The sequence below is a fragment of the Suricata suricatta genome, chromosome 5 (assembly GCF_006229205.1).
Source record: "Suricata suricatta isolate VVHF042 chromosome 5, meerkat_22Aug2017_6uvM2_HiC, whole genome shotgun sequence".
In the NCBI taxonomy this organism is placed as follows: Eukaryota; Metazoa; Chordata; class Mammalia; order Carnivora; family Herpestidae; genus Suricata; species Suricata suricatta.
In genome coordinates, this window is record NC_043704.1 from 115,275,825 (window position 1) to 115,295,979 (window position 20,155).

The 20,155-nt window shown below is 39.0% G+C and overlaps 1 pseudogene; it reads right to left on the reverse strand.

The window, feature by feature from the left end:
* The window catches only part of LOC115291249, a 37,236-nt pseudogene that overhangs the window by 16,710 nt on the left and 371 nt on the right, over positions 1–20,155 (reverse strand).

The following is a 20,155-nucleotide window of genomic DNA, read 5'->3' on the forward strand; positions in this document are numbered from 1 at the left end:
CTAGAGTACATACTGTATGATTCCATTTATAGAATCAATCATTTGATAAGCAACAAATTTCTATGGTAAGACAAAAATCAGAACAGTTGTTGCCAGTAAAGAGTGGGGTGGAACTCTACTTGCAAAGGGCATGAGGAAGCTTTCAGTGCTGAGGCTAATGTTCAGTATCTTGATAATGGTCTAGGTTATGCAAGTGAATATATTTGTAAGAACTCAACATATGGTCCACTTAAGATTTATGTATTTTACCAGATATAAATTTTACCTTTCAAGAAAAAAGGAACCCAATACATATATTGGATAGGAGTTAAGCACAGACATGCCAAAGCATCTAGTAGAAGTGTATTGGTGTTTTCAACTTACTATGACATACATATAAAAAATTAATCTTTGATTGGTGGGTGGAAGAATAGATGGATAGGTGTATGATGAAGCAACTACAGTAAAATGTTCATTGTAAAATCTAGATAATGGGTATGAGTGTTTGATGTAATGTATTTTAACGTTTCTGCACATTTGAAAATTTTTGCAGTTAAATATTAGGAAAAGCCAATGCATTTGTCATTTCATTTACAAAGTCCATTTCATTAATCAAGTGGAACACAATCGTCAAAATAAATTTAATCAGAGAGAATGTATATAAGATTTTATTTATTTGCAATTTCCAAATGTTTAAGGTTTCACTAGTAGGTATGCACGTAACATTTGTCGGCACTATCATTTATTTTGTTGTTATACAATGGCGACTCTTACACATGATTATGGGTTCAGTGATGATGCATCTTAAACGATGCTGAATGGTAGTGATTGATGACTTTCATGGTGTCAATACTCCTACTTAAGCAGATGTTAAGTCAAAGAGTACAGAGTTAGGAAGAGATCCGCACAGTTGGTTCTTCTGACCCTGTGCAAGCTGACCCCAACTTACCTCTGTTCTGACTTCATCAAAGAAGTTAGGGATTGTTATGGACCAAACTGTGCCCCTGCAAACTTCATATATTGAAGTCCTAACTGCCCCCCCCCTTTGTGACTGTGTTTGAGATAAGGTCTTTATTTATTTATTTATTTTTGACATTTATTTATCTATTTTGAGAGGGAGTTTATGTGCACATGGAGAGAGGCAGAGAGCGAGGGAGAGGGAATCCCAAGAAGGCTCTGTGCCGTTAGCTCAGAGCCCGACATGAGGCTTGATCTCAGGAACCATGAGATCATGACCTGAGCTACTGTCAAGAGTTGGACACCTAACCCAACAACTGAGCCACCCAGGTGCCCCAGAGATGGGGCCTTCAGAGAGGTAATTATGGTTAATGAGGTCAGACGGGTGGAGCCCTAATCCAATAGGACTGGTGTGTTATAAAAAGTAAGAGATGCATGAGATGAGAGCTCTTTCTCTCCACATGTGCACAGAAGAAAACCCAGGTGAGGACCCAGAGAGAAGGTAGCCATCTGTAAGCCAGGAAGAAAGTTCTCATCAAAAACCAGCTCTGAGGAGGGCACCTTGATGGCTCAGTTGGTTAAGCGTCTTATTTGGGCTCAGGTCATGATCTCGCTGTTCCTGAGTTTGAGACCTACGTCAGGCTCTGTGCTGGCAGCTCAGAGCCTGGAGCCTATTTCAGATTCTGTGTCACCCTCTCTGTCTCTGCCCCACCCCTGCTCATGCTCTGTCTCTGTCTCTCTCTCAAAAATAAATAAACCTTAAAAAAAAAACAACCCAAAACAACTCTGAGGACACCCCTATCTTGAAATTTTAGCTTCCAGAGCTGTACAAAAACAAGTTTCTGTTGTTTAAACCATCCAGCCCGTGGTATTTTGTTATGGTAGTCTTCGCAGAGCAGAATGGGAATCTTGCTTTATTTCTTGAAAGAATACTGTCAGATTAGTATTACCATTTTCTCTTAAATTTTTTTAAAGATTCACAGGATTTTGGTGAGTTTGGATCCTCATCCTATCACTTTTGAAAATTACATATTCTGATGTACAAAAATCTTCCTCTTCTACAAGGAAGGTGACCTCAATCACACTTTCAAGAGATACTCTTATTTAATATGTGAGTGTCATCTTCCTGCTCTAGTTGCAATATATATTCTTATCTAGCATTGGCTAGATAATTAGCAGTACTTTTTGTTAAATGCTGTCAAATGTTGAAGAAGGATTTATGCTAAAAGTAATTCACTTTGTCTTATGGTAAGACATTAATTTAATCAGTGGCTCGTTTTTCTCTTTAGCTAAAACATTAGGTAAATCATGTTGGGAAAATAAAACCCAGAGGCAGCAGAGGCAGAAACTAGTTGGAAACCTTGCTTTAAGGTAATGAAGCACTTACACATCCATTTTGGGGATTCATTAAGTTTTTGGAGGGGAGAACTTTTTATATAAACTCATCTGAAAAATAAATAATTGAGATTGAAATATGTAATTGCCAAAGTCATGAAATATGTGTGTGTGTGGGGGGGGAGTTTGGCAATTCATATAATTTCACCAAACACTTTATTAAAATATTGTTAAATATTGGTGCTTCAATAGATTTAGAAGATTTAAAAAATGAACAAAGGTGTGTTTTACTACTTAAAGTAGTCTAATAGAGGAGAAGCATAGTTAAACCTGTCCCAGGTAATAAAGGCATATATCAAGTGCTGTAGGAACACACTGAGGGATAAATACACTCTTTCTAGGTAGAAAACAGTTCAGAAACTGTGTTACCGTTTCTCTCTCTCCCTATCTCTCAGCTTTTGTATTTTAAAGATAATTGCTGAGAAGGGTCAAGATATCCCTTAGGAAATTAGAGGAAGTTACATTCACCTCAAGTCCTGTGATTTTCTCAAGCCAAAAGACCATTCTGGTAACTATAGAAAGAACCGGTGGGATGCATTTCTTTGGAGAATTCCAGAAGCATCACCACAGGTGGAGAACACTTTTCCAACAAGTGAGCACATTCAGGGTCAATGAGTACCATCCTCAGAAGAGAAAAAACTGAGGTCTGAGAGGTGAAGCTCTTTTACCAAAATGAAAAGAAATGAATCAGTCCCAAAGATGTTCAGAAACAATTTTGCTAGTTGATGAGTCTAGATTTTACGACACTCATTGCAAACACGAAGACTCTTTAAAGAGCTGTCCAGGACTTTTCCAGAAGCAGGACCAGTTACATAATTGTGGGCCCAGGGTACATTGAAAGTGCTAGGTCCCTTGATTAAAATTATTAAGAATTTCGAGGAGGCAGCAGTAGGCATTAAACCACACGTGGTGCCCTGTGCAATCTCACTGGCTCCAAGGCCCTGGAAACCAGGCCTGGCCAGAGGACAGTATCACTCTCAATATTTAAGCAAGCAAAGTACTCCTTCCCCATTTCTATCTGGTACAGGAAATCGGAACATAATAAATGTAGATCTGAGTCCTGGCTCCATCACTTACCAGCTACTGGATTTGGGGCAAGTTATTTTCAGTTTCCTCACTGAAATGCAGTCATGCAAATTAAACTTCTGTTGCAAGTTCCAGCATCATGTGAATTACATGTGTGAATTTTATCCTGGTCAATCTACAAATAACTACATGTATTATTAAATAAGAATTATGAAAATGAATGCTTCAAAAATCTTGCTATTAGTTTCAGAACAAGAATTACACTAATTAAAATGATTTTTTTTGCTCTTTATTTTTACCTCTCTTGGCCATCAGTTTCATTCCTCATCTCAGTTGTGAGCTGCCAAGCACTTAGATTAACCATGAAGATCATTTTAAGATCAGAAATATTTCTTATTTAAACAAAAGTTATATATTTAGGATTAAAGAACATAAAGTCATGGACATTATACATTCCACATATTGTATTCTTCATAGTAATCTTTCACTATTACTTTCTGATATTCATAGATACATTGAGTGTACATAGTGCTTAACAGTTTTAAAAATCTATCTACGTATTATCTATCACTGCTCTATAGAAAGACAGGAGTACTGGTTCCTACCTGTGGACCTCTCTCTCTTCACTGTCTCCAGGTCCTAGAAAGCTGGATTTTCCGGTACATCACAAAGAAACTGGCAGCAAGGTTCAAGGTATCTATTCCCTGAACAAGATCACTGTTATGTGTTCTCCATTAAAAGGAGAGAGCCGCAGAGAGCGAGTGCCTCTGCCAGTACCCAGCCCCGCCGTCCTAGCACACTCCTCTAGGAGATTGCAAAAACAGAAGCCTCGTCCTCCTGCGGACACTCTGTGAGTTCCCATGTGCATTATGTGATGCTTGCTGCTGTGTGCCCCCAGCCTTTACAAGATAGACCTGAAGTCATTGTTGGAGAACGGGGGCATGAATTATTCATCTCGTTTTACCAATGAGAAACACAAAGTCAGATGGCTGAAATGAAATGCCCAAAGTCACAAATCTAGTGATGGAATTGACGTGGCATTTGACCTTCTTATTCGAGGGTAATTCATCAGTGAAATAGGCTCCTGAATAACAATAGTTAACACATTCCTTTATACTAGATGCTCTCACAAGCAGTTTATATTTATTGACACATTTAATCCTACAACAAACCTTTAAAACAGGTACCAATACTACCTATTCTTTTTTTTACACAATTTATTTTTTTTAATATATGCAATTATTTTCCATCATTTACAGTACAGGAGTTACAATGACACTCCAAACAGAAAAGCAAAGTAAAAAAATCAAAACCCCCACTTCTATTTCATGTAATTAGACTTATACAGGAATTAGAAGGTTAAGTAACAACTAGTTAATCACCTAATTTCACAGCTATCTGAAGTGGCAATCGTTATATAGCAGCTTATCTATGATACATTCAAGATACATGATACAATTTATTACTTGCCCATAAGCTAAACCACAGCCTGCTTAATACCTTTCCTTAAATTCCACCTCTATACTACAGTATACTTGAGGTCCATGCAAAAAAGTAGCTACTTTTTATATAGGAAATGGATGATTAAGTCTTTGGTGCTGTAAAAGCAACTTCATGTAAACATAACCACCCCCACCACCATAAAAAGAGAGGAAAAAAAAAAGTAAAGAAAATAATAAGGGAAAAACCCAAGACATACTTCCTAGGGGGGGAAAAAACCAGCATGTAATTTCTGTCCTTGACAGAATGCCAATACTACCTATTTTTTATAGAGGAAGAAACTGAGGCAAGAAGACGTTTTGTGAATTCCTCAAAGTCTCAGTTTGTAAGTTGCAAAGCTGGAGTTCGGAAGTAGGTGATCTGGGTCCAGGGACCATGCTCCTCCTCTCTAGCTGCACTGAAACTCACTTGCTAGCTCAGGAGGTGCTGGGACCACTGTCTGACCATAGCTGTTCCTGGGCCACATAACCAGTTTACGCTGAGGGAAAGGTACAGAGGGATCTCTCCATAAGGACTCAGGCTGCCATTCAGGGCATTGCCAGGAGTGCAGGGCAGGGGTGGTGGCCCAAGTCACTGGTTAGGGCAGGTTGTAAGGCCAGATGTAGAAATGCAGAGAGCTAATGGTGTAAGTCGGTAGTCTTCAACCTATCAAACTAATGAAACACTTGATAATTAAACACATATTGTTTTCATGCCCCCCATTAGGCATTCAAAATCATTCAGGACAACACGAAACATTTGTTTGTGCAGGATTGCCCTATGCATGCAGGAGGTCTAGCATCTCTGGCCCCTGTCCTTTCAATATCAGCAATGTCCCTATTAAAGTGACAACTGTAAGGGCTCCCTAAAGACCCCCTCTCATCTCCAATATTGACTTTGAGATGTGATTCATTCCACACTAGAATCACCAGTATATATCGATGCAAATCCTTGAGGGGTAATCTAGAATTAAGACCCACAGACAAGTCATCTGTGCCTCACTGGAGTGTACCTCATATCTTTACGTGCCTGGTTTTCAAGCAATTCCCAGTTTCTGAAGGCATGCCTTAAATTTCTCCTAAACAACATCCCTATTTTTCTTTCACCTCTTGATTTGCAAGCCGTATATGAGAGATTCTGAGCTCATTCATGTTGCTATAGCTTCATCAAGAGCTGAGGCCCAAAGAACAAATCTGGGAAGTGAAATGTTTGAATGACCCTCTTCTGGGAAACAGTTAATGGGCTGGAGTGGTTGGGGTGGAGCGTATGCTTGGATAGATTTGTAAAGAACAGCTAAAGCAAGAGAACTCCGGGAAGTAACTGGTGAGAGAGAGCTGGAGAGCAATTCTAAGTCAAAGTCCTTAATGACTGTCAGAAATGAGAGACAAAATACAAATGCCAGGTCTCTAGGGTAGAAGCAAGTGTTAAATGAGAAAAAGGATCAAGGGTCAGGAAACAGATGGAGATGGAATTTAAGAGTTAGCAGTCCAGGAACATTGGAGTAGGGATGGTCTGGGAAGACAGCCAGCATGTTGTGTGTTTGGGGCTTATTATCTTGCTCGGTGGAGATGGTTGCACAACTCTGAATACACGAAAATCCACCGAACAGCTCACTTTGAAAGAGTGACTTTTATGCTATGCAAAATCTACCTAAATAAATCTGTTTTTAACAAAGTACGTGTTGGATAGATAGAACATCAAGGAGGCAGAATGTGACAGGAACTGTGTACCTAGTAATCCTAAGATCTTTAGACGGTAATGCAAAATTTTTGTGGGTGTACAGAAGTAAAAGTGAAATTGCGTCTCCAGCTATGGCATCCAGCATAGTCACACCCCATGAGGTTATTAAGACGTTGTAGATCTAAGAGAGCAGCAGAGGGATTACACCTGTTTTCTTGATCTGAAAGGGACGAGGATGTTATTTAGCACCCACCCGCTGGTATGAGAAAGTGAAGAGTTGATTCCAGTCCGAGGTATTCAGAGTCATCAGGAATATCAAAAGCATATTCCAAAAACTCCTATTTTTCTGAATTTAATGATATGATTCATATAAAATGCTTTCTTTAAATCATTACCTAAACTAATTTTTTGTTCTGCAATTATTTTTAAAGACATCTGAAATGTAGTTGCCCACACATCTCCATTTTTTTTCCTTACCAGTATGAAGCTCAGGCATGACTCAATGTACTCAAGCCAACCATTTAAGCAAATTATTTAAGACTTGGCTCAGGGCTAGCAGAGCACAAATATAAAATAAACATGTAATGGATATTATTAGATCCTGTCCAGTCATGGCTAATTTTGTGGTAGATTGTATCATAGTTGTTCCTATGTCCAAGAACATTCTAAGTTTGTTGAAAACTTCTACAAGGTAAAGGAACAGGAATATGTAAACATAGTTAAAACAATGGATTTAACCTCCTCTTTGGATGTGTCCCAGAGTAATTGGGGAAACAATTACCGCATGAACTGACACGTAAACGTTCTTTAACAAATATGTACTCGGTGTATTGTTAATTAGTTTGTTAGTTAATTAGTTTAATTCGTCATTGTTAATTCATTTTCAAAACATTTTCAAATGTTCTTGGACCTCAATATAATCAAAAAGAGGTAAAAATCAGAAAAATGGAACAAATAGTATGTCCTTGGCGACAATGCCTGTCTACTTCCCATTTAGTTGGCACTCGCTAAATGACCATTCAAGAAATCTAGTAAAAGATACCATGCATGTGTCCATTCAAGATATGCATTGAATCCAACTACGTGCCAGCCACTGTGCTAAGAACTGGGAGTACACAGGTGCCAACTTGGACCCAGTCTGCCCATGAGCCCACCAAACTAACTGTAACATATGGTGTGAGGATGATGATAAGGAGAGGCGCTGGAGGATCCATAAAAAGAGTGTTTAACCCAATGGGATGAAGGAAGAATAGCAGAGAGGACTCAGAGAGGCTCCGGCAGTAAGGCTTGAGCCAAGTTTGTATAAGAGTTACCCAGGTAAAGGGCAGAAACAGAAGAGGGATGAAAGTAGAAGAGGACTTCAAAATAAGGGGATGCTATGAAAAGAGGAACAGAAATGACAAATAGCATAGTGTATGAGGAGTTTGCTAGCACCTGGGTTCTTGTGACCATAGCACTGGGAAGGCTGGGGAAGGAGAAGGCAGAGGAGCCATGTGTGCATTCTAAGAGGAGGTTGGACTTATTTTCTATATCAATGAGGCACTGAAGGATTTATTTTTTTAAGTTTATTATTTTGAGAGAGAGAATGAGAGAGTATGCAGAGGTGCAGAGGTGCAGAGGGAGAGGGAGAGGGAGAGGGAGAGGGGGAGAGAGAGAGAGAGAGAGAGAGAGGGAGAGAGAGAGAGAGAGAATCCCAACCAGGTTCCACACTGTGAGCACAGAGCCCAATGCCATGCTCCATCTATGAACTGTGATCATGACCCAAGCCAAAATCAAAAGTCAGAGGCTTGGGGTGCCTGGGTGGCTTAGCTGACAGGTCAGAGCCTGGAGCCTGCTTCAGATTGTGTGTGTGTGTGTGTGTGTGTGTGTGTGTCTTTATTTCTCTCAGAAATAAATAAGAAAGAAGGAAAGAAGGAAAGAAAGGAAAGGAAGGAAAAGAAGGAAGGAAGAGTCAGAAGCTCAACTGACTGAGCCACCAAGGCACTGAAGGTTTTAAATAGGGGACTAATGTGCTTTGAATTGTAGTTTGGTGACCTCATTAGGACAATGTATAGAATGGAGATAGTTTGAATACCTTTGTAGTATTAAAGAAGGAAAAGAGGAACATTATTTGAGAGGCAAGATCTACACACATATAGCAATAGATTAGAAGTGAGTTAGTGGAAGATAAGTTTTAAGGAAAACTCCTGATTTCTAGCTAAGTGCATTATAGTACCACCAATCAAAACAGGAAACATAAAAACATGCCTGGGGTAAAATCAGTTTTATTTTGAACCTGTTGAATTTGGGATGCCATTGCCAGGCCCCGACGGGACTGCCTAGTAAGCAGCTGGATATGTGAGTCTGTAGCTGAGGACGAGCTCTCTGTGGAATCAGGAGGCTTGGGAATTTCAACACAACGATAGTCACTGACAGCATTTGAAAAGGTGAGATTATCCCATAAGGATTTGCCAAGTCTAGGGAACATGGACATCTAGAGGTTGTGTTGTGGGGGGGAGAGTTGTGAAAGAGGCAAAGGACTGCAAAGTATGAGAACCAGAGGGTGTGATGTCAGGGAGCAGAGTGCCATGAAGGGTCAGTAAATAAAGACTTAATTGTTACCATTGAATTTGGAAATACAGAGGTCATTGGTGAACTATGCCAGCCAGAATCCTTTCCACGGAGAGTTAAGAAAGCAAGCCAGATTGCAAGCAGTTGAGAAATGAATGGAAAATAAGATAGAAATGCTTTTCAGTTGAGAAGAGGAGAAAAGAGTCTGCATGGTGTATAGGGAGAAATGGAGGCAATAGATGACTTTTTTTCAGATCGGGGGACAAGCCTAAATTTTGACTAAGCAGAAGAAATTAAAAAGAAAGAGTTGAAGATATTGAAGGTGGACATTTCAAAAGGCTAGGAGTGGACATAAGAAAAGGGAGACAAGAGGAAGACAGATGGTGTCCGGTGCATGTTCTCAATCCAAAAAGAAATATCGATATAGATGGAAATAGCTATCTGTTACTATATATCTATTTGGATGGCCCAGGGTGCAAAAGTTGGTACAGTATATTGGCACAGGTTGGTTAGTTGAGATGGAGTCAGTGGGACCAGGCTCTGACATCTGGATTTCACATATCTCCAGACTGGACTTGTGTTGTGTGTAGTAAATATATTCTCCAAATTAAGAGTGCCTCAAACTCTCTCTTCTGTCCTGCGTTTGTGTGTGTTTGCGTGTGTGTTTTCATCTGACACATCAGCTCCCTCTCTTCTGTGTTGTTTCAATCTTTATAATATGTCTGGATCATTTCCACAATCAGAAAAATACTGAAAAATATTTCTATTATGAGCCTAACAAGAATTAATAGGCTGGAGAAGTTGAAAAAAACCATCTGACTAAATTCAGTGGGTGCGGAATGGACAGTTTCTTTCTTGTCCTATTAAAGTAGAAGGCACTAAATCCACAGGTAACATACACTTAAACAAGAAAAATATGGGGGCGCCTGGGTGGCTCATTCGGTTTAAGCACCCAACTCTTGATTTCAGCTCAGGTCATGATCTCACGGTTCATGAGTTTGAGCCCCATATCAGGTTCTGGGCTGAGAGCACTGAGCCTATTTAGCATTCTCTCTCTCTCTCTCTCTCTCTCTCTCTCTCTCTCTCTCTCTCTCTCTCAGTCTCTCAAGATAAATAAATAAACTAAAAAAAAACAGGAAAAAATATATAAACATTGAAAGCAAACAAATTCTATGTATTCACTGGAAGTAACCACTTTCAAATGTTCTATTATTTTGCATTATTTATTTTTAAAGCCTACAAACAAACCTGTTTCTGGTTGTCTTATGTCCCTCAAATTTAAAACTCATCACAGCATAATTATGATAGGAAGAAACATATTATGAGAATTGAATAAGAGCAGAGTACAAAATAGATTAACAAACTTAACAACTCTCATATATTTGTGAGTATAGATAATTGCTTACAAAGAAATTTGATTTTGAAAGCTAAGAAACATTGAATTCAAACATTCAAAATCATTTGAATTATTGTAAAAATATTCAATGCTTCTTTTACTGTGAAATATATATTAAATTACATTTCCAACATTTCCTTTGGCTAATCTTAGGCATTTAGTTTTTTTCTTCATATAACTGAAAATCATTTTAGCCAATTGTTTAATAGTTAAGAGTTTTTTGTATAAAATTAATATATTAACTTTAAATGTATTGATTTTTTAAAATCTTGAGTCTTCCCATTGAAAAGCATTACTTACATTTCCTATATTTTAAACAATCATTGAAATTTCAGTCTTCTTCATGAAGGTTCTGTCCATTTCTTGTTAAACTTATTCCTTTTTTTGAAATTTTATTTAGGGGCGCCTGGGTGGCTCAGTCAGTTAAGTGTCCTGCTTCGGCTCCAGTCATGGTATCACAGTTCATGGGTTTGGGCCCCACATCAGGCTCTGTGCTGACAGCTAGCTCAGAGCCTGGAGCCTGCTTTGGATCCTGTGTCTCCCTCTTTCTCTGACCCTCCCCTTCTCGCACTGTCTGTCTCTCAAAAATAAATTTAAAAAATTAAAAAATTTTTTTTTAATTTTATTTATATCCAAGTAGGTTAACATATAATGTCATAAGGGTTTCAGGAGTAGAATTTAGTGATTCCAAAGATCCTAGGGTGGGAGTGTGATTCTGACATTTAAGTGTCAGAGGCTCGTGTGAATGGAGCAGAAGCAAGTGAGGAGAGAGGAGTAGGGGAGGAGATCAGGGCCTATGGGTCACTATGAGGTCTGTGTGGTAGAATAAAAGCAAGCAAGTCAACCTTTCTTTACTGAAGCACCTCAAGAATACCTTTTTATAAATGTTTATTTATTTTTGTATGTGTGAGAGAGAGACAGAGTATGAGCAAAGAAGGAGCAAGAGAGATGGAGACACAGAATCTGAAGCAGGCTCCAGGCTCTGAGCTGTCAGCACAGAGCCCAGCTTGGGGCTTGAACTCATGAATGGTGAGATCATGAGCTGAGCCAAACTCTGATGCTTAACTGACTGAGCCACCCAGATGTCCCTCAAGAAAACTTCTTGATTACCCATTCTATTCTTATTCTCCTGCACACAAAGCAGAAAGGATTTGCACATGATTCAGTTTCTTCTTGGTTTTAATATAGGAACACTGGCTTCAGGGACTCATCTAGCCCAAGAGCTCATGACTGTCCATCAGCTGTCCACACCGTGCCCTCTATGGAGCACACTGCCTCAGCGGCCCACAGACTCCCACAAACATCAGCATCCATCTGACTCGGGAAGAACAGACACATAGGGTTTAGTGGTAGAGGGAAGGGAGCTGATTCCTAGTCATCATCTTCCCAGGATCTCCTGCTTCAGAACCCAAAACTGTATTTATCTTGGTCCAATTGCACAATGTCTCTTTATTCTCACCTTCCCATATTTCAAAGAAAATAATAATTTAAAAAAAGCCACAAGTTAACACAAAGCGACTTCTATATCCTGATACATGGCAGTTATTGTAAGTATTTATTTGATATTTTACAATGTCTTTTATATAACAGATGATATTGTTCAACCAGCTATGCTTTATTGTAAGCCAGAGGCTAAAAGGCTTAGCTGTGTACAAAACTGTAGTTGGCCTCTTCACAGAACTGTCCCCGGTTGTGGGCTCACTCTTGCTTGAAATGGTGAGTGTGCATATAATTAAAACAAAGAACAACTTTTTGGCACTTATTATTTGTTATGTATCATGCTAAATTCTTTATGCATATGATTACCTCAATCCTCTGAACAAACCAGTGCAGTAAGCATTACCAACATTTTACCATTGAAAGGAAGGACATCTGGACGGCACACACATGTCAAGTGGCAGAACTGATCTTGTCTGACTCCGGAACCGAGGAACCTAACATTACTCCCTGTTTACAGAACCACCCAAAAAGGCAGAAGCACTCAAAGGCCACAGAATCTTTGCAAAGACGTAAGGCTGTGTTACAAAATCTCCAGTTCCAGGGGACCTGTTGAGACAGCGGAGCAGAGCAAGGCTTGTTTCAGGGAGCATCACACGGCTTTCTTTCAACCGAGAGAGATGCACAGGAGCAGCTGTCTGCTCTCATCTCTGCCAGGATACTGCAGGCCAAGAATTACATTTTTAGCTCAAGGGCACTGCCTCTCTTAGAGATGTGGTTCTAAATTGAGGGAATTAACTGAGCCTCTGCATTTCAGTCTGTCTCCTGAACAACAAAGGGTATTATTTTGGAAGAAAGAAAAAAAATGATAAAGAACAAGAGAGTCAATGAGCTACACTCAGCTTCTCAAATGACTGCTACAATTTACTATCTTCATGAGCAGCAGCAGCAGCAACATTATAATCATCATTGTAAGTATTTGTAGACAAACTCTTTCTATGGTGAAAGAGTTAGGTATGATCTTTTGTACTAAAACGTGAACCTCTCTAGTCTTTCCTTCTCAGGTTAAACTGCTGGGGGTGGGGTAGGGGCCATGCAGGTCTGGAATCTTCTGTACAATGTACTGGCCAGGCACCCTTTGTAACTGCTCGGGAGGCGGTCCTTTGAAGCTTCTGGAGAGCTGTAATGATTAGAAAGGGATACACTGAATGAACATGTTTGTCCTTCTCTGAAAATTTTATTCCTTGTTTTTAGCTCCAACACAGTGATGCAGAGTTACTTCTATGTGGTTCAGATACTTCCAAACTGGTCCGTTCTTCCATCTTCCTAAATCTTTATTTTTCCGGTCTAAATATTTCTGGTTTTAGATGCTTTTCAAATGAAGCTATATTCAGATGCACTTTCACTCTGCTGACTCTTTTTTTAAGACGCTTTCTGTTCCACAACTCTATTTGAGATGAGGCCCTGGGGAACTAAATGATATTTCAGACATGTTCCTTGGATTGCAGAGTACAGGTAAACCTCCTGTGACCTTGCTTGGACACTGGACATCTGCTAATGTAGGTTAGGTTTGCATTCCCCCCGCCCCCACTTGAGGTGACTGGATCATACTGAACATGGAGTCTATGCAGTCATTTGGAATTTTGTTTGTTTTGCATGAATTTTGGCAGCTTACTAATTAGGGGTTTCTTTGTTTTTAATATTTATTTATTTTGAGGGGAGGGAGGGAGGGAGAGAGAGAGAGAGAGAGAGAGAGAGAGAGAGAGAGAGAGAGAGAATGAACAAGTGGGAGAGGGGCAGAGAGAGAGGGAGACACAGACTCTGAGACAGACTGTAGGCTCTGAGCTGTGGGCACAGAGCCCAGGGTGGGGCTTGAATCCATGAACCTCGAGATCATGACCTGAGCCAATGCTTAACCAACTGAACCACCCAGGTGCCCCTGTTTCTTTGTTTTGTTTTCACATGATGTCACCTCATATAGTGAAAAGGGCACTGGACATGAAATCAGAGTATTTGGATTGAATTCTTATAACAGCATTCATGAACTCATTCAACAAAATATAACAAACTCATAAATTTATTATTTTACCTCTCTGTTTTCTCATATTTAAGTTGAGCTTGATAAAGATTGAAGTTAAAGTATTCAAAAGGAGTTTATAAAGACCTGTGTAATCATTAACTTTTGCTTTTTGAAAACTTAAAGTGAGAGTCTTTTCATTAATCCCTTTTAATTCCATCGTGTTATTTTTGCCCAACTATTTCATTGCTAAAAGACTTTTGCTGAGAGACAGGATAAGTAATTATATTATATGAAAGATACACAAAATATGGTTGGACTGTATTGAGAAGTAACTGGTGTTTTGTTCATGGAGAAGTTAAAATTGCTTTTTTGCAAACTGTAATAATGATATCATTTATTTCAGTCTCAGTTGGGAAAGAAAACAATCATCCTGGTGTTCAGGAAAGATGAGTGCCTGACTTTTTAAATGGAAATGTCTCAAAGTCAGTTAATGCTTCTTAAGCAAAGATGGGGAGAGGGAGGAATGGGTGATGCTCTTAGTTTGTCACAGGTGGCTTCATATTATGATAATTAGTCTCAATGGTCAAAGAATATCAGACTTCCTTAAAACCTCAGTGCATGTAATTGTGTTCAAAGGGTCACAGCTCTTCTTGTCAGTGCATATTATTTATCGTAGCAAAACCAAATTATTTTGAGAAAAACTTCCAAGTAGGGACTTACTGAGGGTCTCTTGTGACACAATGGCTAAGCTATGGGTTGGCCAGGCCAAAATGAAGCCAAGATGAGTGCTTTTCTGATGTTCCTAGAAGGCTGTGATTGTCTCAAGGACACTCCCCAAACCCCTCCGTGCTTTGCCAAAGTCCATTAGCAGAGTAATGAATGCAGATATGTAGGCTAATGTGCCCATGGCAGTAAAGAAAACCAAATTATGTTTTGTTCCAACCGCACAAATTGTAGTTTCAGAACTTTGAAAAGCCAAACTTGAATGCTCTTCTGATGACGGATTACAAAGTAAGGAAGGACTAGTGTCAAGAACATAATTTGAGAGGAGATTATATTGTAGTTGGAGAGACATCAACTATAACTAAAATGATAAAACTCTTGCTTAAAGATGAGCAGATCTACTCTTAGACCTTAGAAAAGCTTTGGGTTTGTTTCAACTAGGTAGTCAAAAAAAGAAAATTCATGTCCCTTTATTATCACCTAGCACTCTCACATTCCTTGTTCCCCATTCCTCCACCTTCTCACCACCCCCTCTGTGAGGCTAACAAGCAAACTGAGACCCAGGAACATGATGGCTCCCACTGAGAGGTGGTTGCGTCTGCACAGCAGAAGAAACAAGTCTATTCAGGAAAACTACTGAAGAGAATTACACTTAAAGGAAGCCTAATTATTTAAGTAAAGTATCAGCGTACCTATGAATTTAATACTTTTTTCAAAAATATTATCAGAAAGTGCAGGTACAGAAGTTTTGTTGAAATGTCTTGTTTCACATGTCAACATAGGAAGGAGAGTTAGCAATCCAAGATAATTTCTTTATAACTGGACGGTAAGTATTATATTACCTGCTTTATTTAGGCTTTTTTAAAAAAGCTAGTCACCTACCACTCCCTACATCTTTACCTATACTTACTAGAAAAGCATCCATACTTTCCTAAGATGACCACACTTTCTATCACAGATGATTGATTCAGACACCGTTTTCTGTCATGTGAACACAGCAGAGAAAGCCAGTCCTTAACCAAAAATAAATAAAACAAAAAGAACCATAGAAAATGTAATATAGAGAGACAAGAGATGGAGAGAGAGTGTACTGGTTTCCCCCAAAATACTAGAGGTAGACCTAGTCCCGAGTTTCTGAACTCCACATCATAACAATTGAATCAGAATCTTTGTGGAAAGAGACCCCAAAGACTGATATTTCTACACATCTTGCCAGGTTAGTCTTTGGGGCAGCCAGCTTTGAGAACCATCGTTCTAGAGGCCCACATGCATCTACGGTGTGGGGCTTGAAAGATACCCCAGTGTCTGTTCAATAAATAATTCTTAGCTCATGTACTTGGCCAGAATTTCAAAATATATCATAGGTTCCATATTTCATTAAAATGTGTTTTAACGCTGGGGTGCCTGGGTGGCTCAGTCAGTTCATCAAATGATTCTTGATTTTGGCTCAGGCCATGCTCTCATGGTTTTGTGAGTTCAAGCCCTGAGCTGGGCTCTGTGCTGGTGGCCTGGAACCTGCTTGAGATTCCCTTTCTCCCTCTCTCTCTGCCCATACAACACCCAGTGCTCTTCCCCACAAGTGCCCTCCTCCATCACCACCACCTTTTTCCCCCTCCCCCTTCCCCTTCAACCCTCAGTTTGTTTTCAGTATTCAATAGCCTCTCAAGTTTTGTGTCCCTCTCTCTCCCCAACTCTCTTTCCCTCTTCCCCTCCCCCTGGTCCCCCATTAGGTTTCTCCTGTTTTCCTGTCAGACCTATGAGTGCAAATATATGGTATCTGTCCTTCTCTGCCTGACTTATTTTGCTTAGCATGACACCCTCAAGGTCCATCCACTTTCCTACAAATGGCCAGATTTCATTCTTTCTCATTGCCATGTAATATTCCATTGAGTGTGTGTGTATATATATACACATTTTCTTGATCCACTCATCAGGTGATGGACATTTAGGCTCTTTCCATGACTTAGCTATTGTTGACAGTGCTGCTATGAACATTGGGGTACATGTGCCCCTATGCATCAGCACTTCTGTATCCCTTGGGTAAATCCCTAGCAGTGCTATTGCTGGGTCATAAGGGAGTCCTATGGATAGTTTTTTGAGGAGTCTTCACACTGTTTTCCAGAGCAGCCGCACCAATTCACATTCCGACCAACAGTGTAGGAGGGTGCCCGTTTCTCCACATCCTCGCCAGCATCTATAGTCTCTTGATTTGTTCATTTTAGCCACTCTAACTGGTGTGAGATTCTTACCCCCAACTTTAACCTGCTCTCATTTCTTATTATTTTTGTTTAGACTTTTGTTAAAATTCTTTGGGTTCCATTTCCTTTATATCTTATATATAGACCTTTTTGTACTTAAGAATGGAGGTCAGGAAATAAAAGGTGATCTACCAAATACTAATAAGTAAAATTTCTCTAATATACAATGAAAGGACAGACTCCAGGGTAACTAATGTTGGGGGTTAATCACCACAAATATACTAGAAATGGTTAATATGTCCATAAAGCTAATGTAATTGGGCCTCAATAATAGAGTCCTATTGGTATTTCATTGTGTTACATAAGTATCAGACCAACTATCAGAAAGCAATTAATAACACTAAGGAAGATAATCTCAATGTAAGGAATTTCCAATCATGAGTAGAAGTAGCAAAAAGAAAGAAGCATGTTCAATCTTCAGAAGAAAATATTTAAGTAATGGTACATAGCAACTTACAAAAACGTAAAAGTCTCTTAAATTAAAGCAAGAAATATATTTTCTTTTGGAACAAAAAAATAGAATCAAGAAAAAGCAAAGAATGTCTTGTGGATATAGATTTTGTTTAATAAAAAAGTGCTAACAGTTTGGTTTCTCTAGCAATGAAATACTTGAAAATGTTATGAGTTCGTGGGAGTTAGAATTTCGGTAATGATAAGTTCACTTGGGGGCACCTGGGTGGCTCAGTCAGTTGAGTGTCTGACTTTGGCTCAGGTCATGATCTCACAGTTAATGAGTTCGAGCCCCACATTGAGCTTGCTGCTGTTGGCACAGAGTCTGCTTAGGATCCTCTGTCTCTCTCTCTGCCCCTCCCTTGCTTGCACTCTCTCTCTCTCAAAAAAAAGATAAGTTAGCTTGAACAGGAATAACTCTCCTATGGATAATAATAATAAGCCTGAAACAAACAATTACTTGAAGACATTGGGGAGTTGTCACAAGCGACTAAAACTGTAGAGGATTTGAACAGTAAAAAAAAAAAAAAAAGGAAATATAATAACTGAGTGGGATCCACTTTTATACAGCCATTTCCCTGTGCACATTCCCCAGTCCTCAGGTGCAGGGCAGCTACAACTCAAGGAGAATGATTCAGTTTCATTGACTTGTGATGTCAGTGAAGAGATTTCAGGCTGCATGTTGAGGGTAATATCCAAAAGTAAGGTACTACAGAGGGAAGAACATTAATACTTGCCTATAAAAAGCTCTAGAATCCTTGACTGACCATTGAACTACACACGTGCTGGGGAGTCTCCAGTGATGACAGCAGAAAGTAGCAGCTGAAAGGTCTGGACAGAGATTTCCATTGCTGTTCCCTGCAAGGAAATAGAGTTTGGAATATGAAGACTGCCAAGGATAGTGGGGTTTGGTAACACCTTCAGGCATTTGACAGACTGGCCTTAACATGTAATAAACCAAAGGTCTAGAAGTTAAAGATGATCTGTCTTCAGCTACATGTCTGAGAATAATTAATCCTTTTCAGAGAAAGAAGACAAAAATCAGAAACTCTACAAAAATTATCCACAATCCAAAATACTGTGTAAAATTAATATACAACCTAAGAAACAGAAAATAATGGCTCTGTCAAAAAAAAAAGCTACCTATAGAAACAGATCCCAAGGTGAAACAAATATTGGAACAGAGTAGTTAACTGATATTATAAATATATTCAACAATTTAAAGAAAATGATGGTCAAAATGAATGAGCAGGTAGGAATCTCAGCACTACACAGAAGCTGTGAAAAAGAACCAAATAGAAATACTAGAACTGAAAAGTGTAATATCTGTAGTGAGGTAAAAGCAGACTGAAATAAAGCCAGTAAATTAGGAAGAGCAATCCATAGAAATTATTCAATTTAAAGAGAAAAAAAATTGGGGGGCATGTGCCTGGGTAGCTCAGTTGGTTAAGCATTGGATTCTTGATTTCGGCTCAGGTCATGATCTCATGATTCATGAGCTGGAGTCCTGCACTGGGCTCTGTGCTGACAGCCCAGAGACTGCTTGGGTTTCTCCCTCTCCTCTCTCTCTGCCTCTCTCCCCGTGCTCTCTCTCTCTGTTTCTCAAAATAAATACATAGACATTTAAAAAGAGAGAGAGAGAAAAAAATTGGAAAAAAGTAAAGTCTTGGTGACCAATGAGGCAACAGTTAAGTAGACTAATATTCATTTAATTGAATTCACAGAGGGAAAGGAAAGAACAAGAACGAGTTTGGGAAGTAAGTTAAAGTAATAGTGGTTGAAAGTTTACCAGTGTCAACCTACTTATCACGTACCTATTTCTGACACTCAGAGGAAACTAAGTAGGATAAAGACAAAGAAAACCACACATCATAAGCTAACTGCAGAAAACCAAAGCAAAAATTATATATATGTGAGTAAATATAAAAGTATCTTTTCTCGACTCTTGATATCTGTAAAAGACAACCAACTGCCTTGTCAAAACATAATGTGTTATTACGAGGTTTATAACTGTGTGCATGTTAAGCATGAGAGCAATGGTACATAGTATTTAGAAACCAAAAAGCTCTGTTGAAAATTTCTTAATTTATATGAAGATGTACAATATTAACTCTAAGCAGACGGTGGTAATCTAAAGCAGATACTGGAATTTACAACCAGTAAAAAGTAAATAATACAAAGAGATGTAGCAAAGGAACAGAGCCACTAAACTAGGATTAGTACAAAAGAATAATGAATTTGTCTTCCCTTGCAGTATTCAAACAGAGTTGTCATCAGATTAAGAATTTCAGAAAGACATGGGTTTGAATCATTTTTATTCCCTTCAAAACTTCTGATTTGGGCATAAGACACACTTTTAATTATTTCTCCCTCCGCTCACCTCAAAGCTGTATGTTTCACAACACGTTTTGCTTTTGAATTTTTTGTTATCTTTCATGTGGCCATTGTGGATATTTGCATTCATAAGCTCAATTTCTTGGTCACTCTCATGAATTTAGAACAAAGCTAATTAGTAGTATTATACTTTGCTGTAGTTTTGGCACCAGTTTTATGCTTGCCAAGTGATTTTACTTCTGCATTTCTGTAATGTCTTGTGCAATTGTTGCTGAGAAATATAACATGAACTTTTAAAATTTATTCTTACATGCATACTAACAAAATAGCATGCACACAAAGGAAAATGGAAAATTCCAGAACTCCATTCCCATATGCCTTCCCCTTTCCAAACTTCTCCCATAGTGGAGCACTGCCAAGTACTCCTCAGAGTTTAATCTACTTTACTTCTGTCTTCTTCTTCTTCTTCTT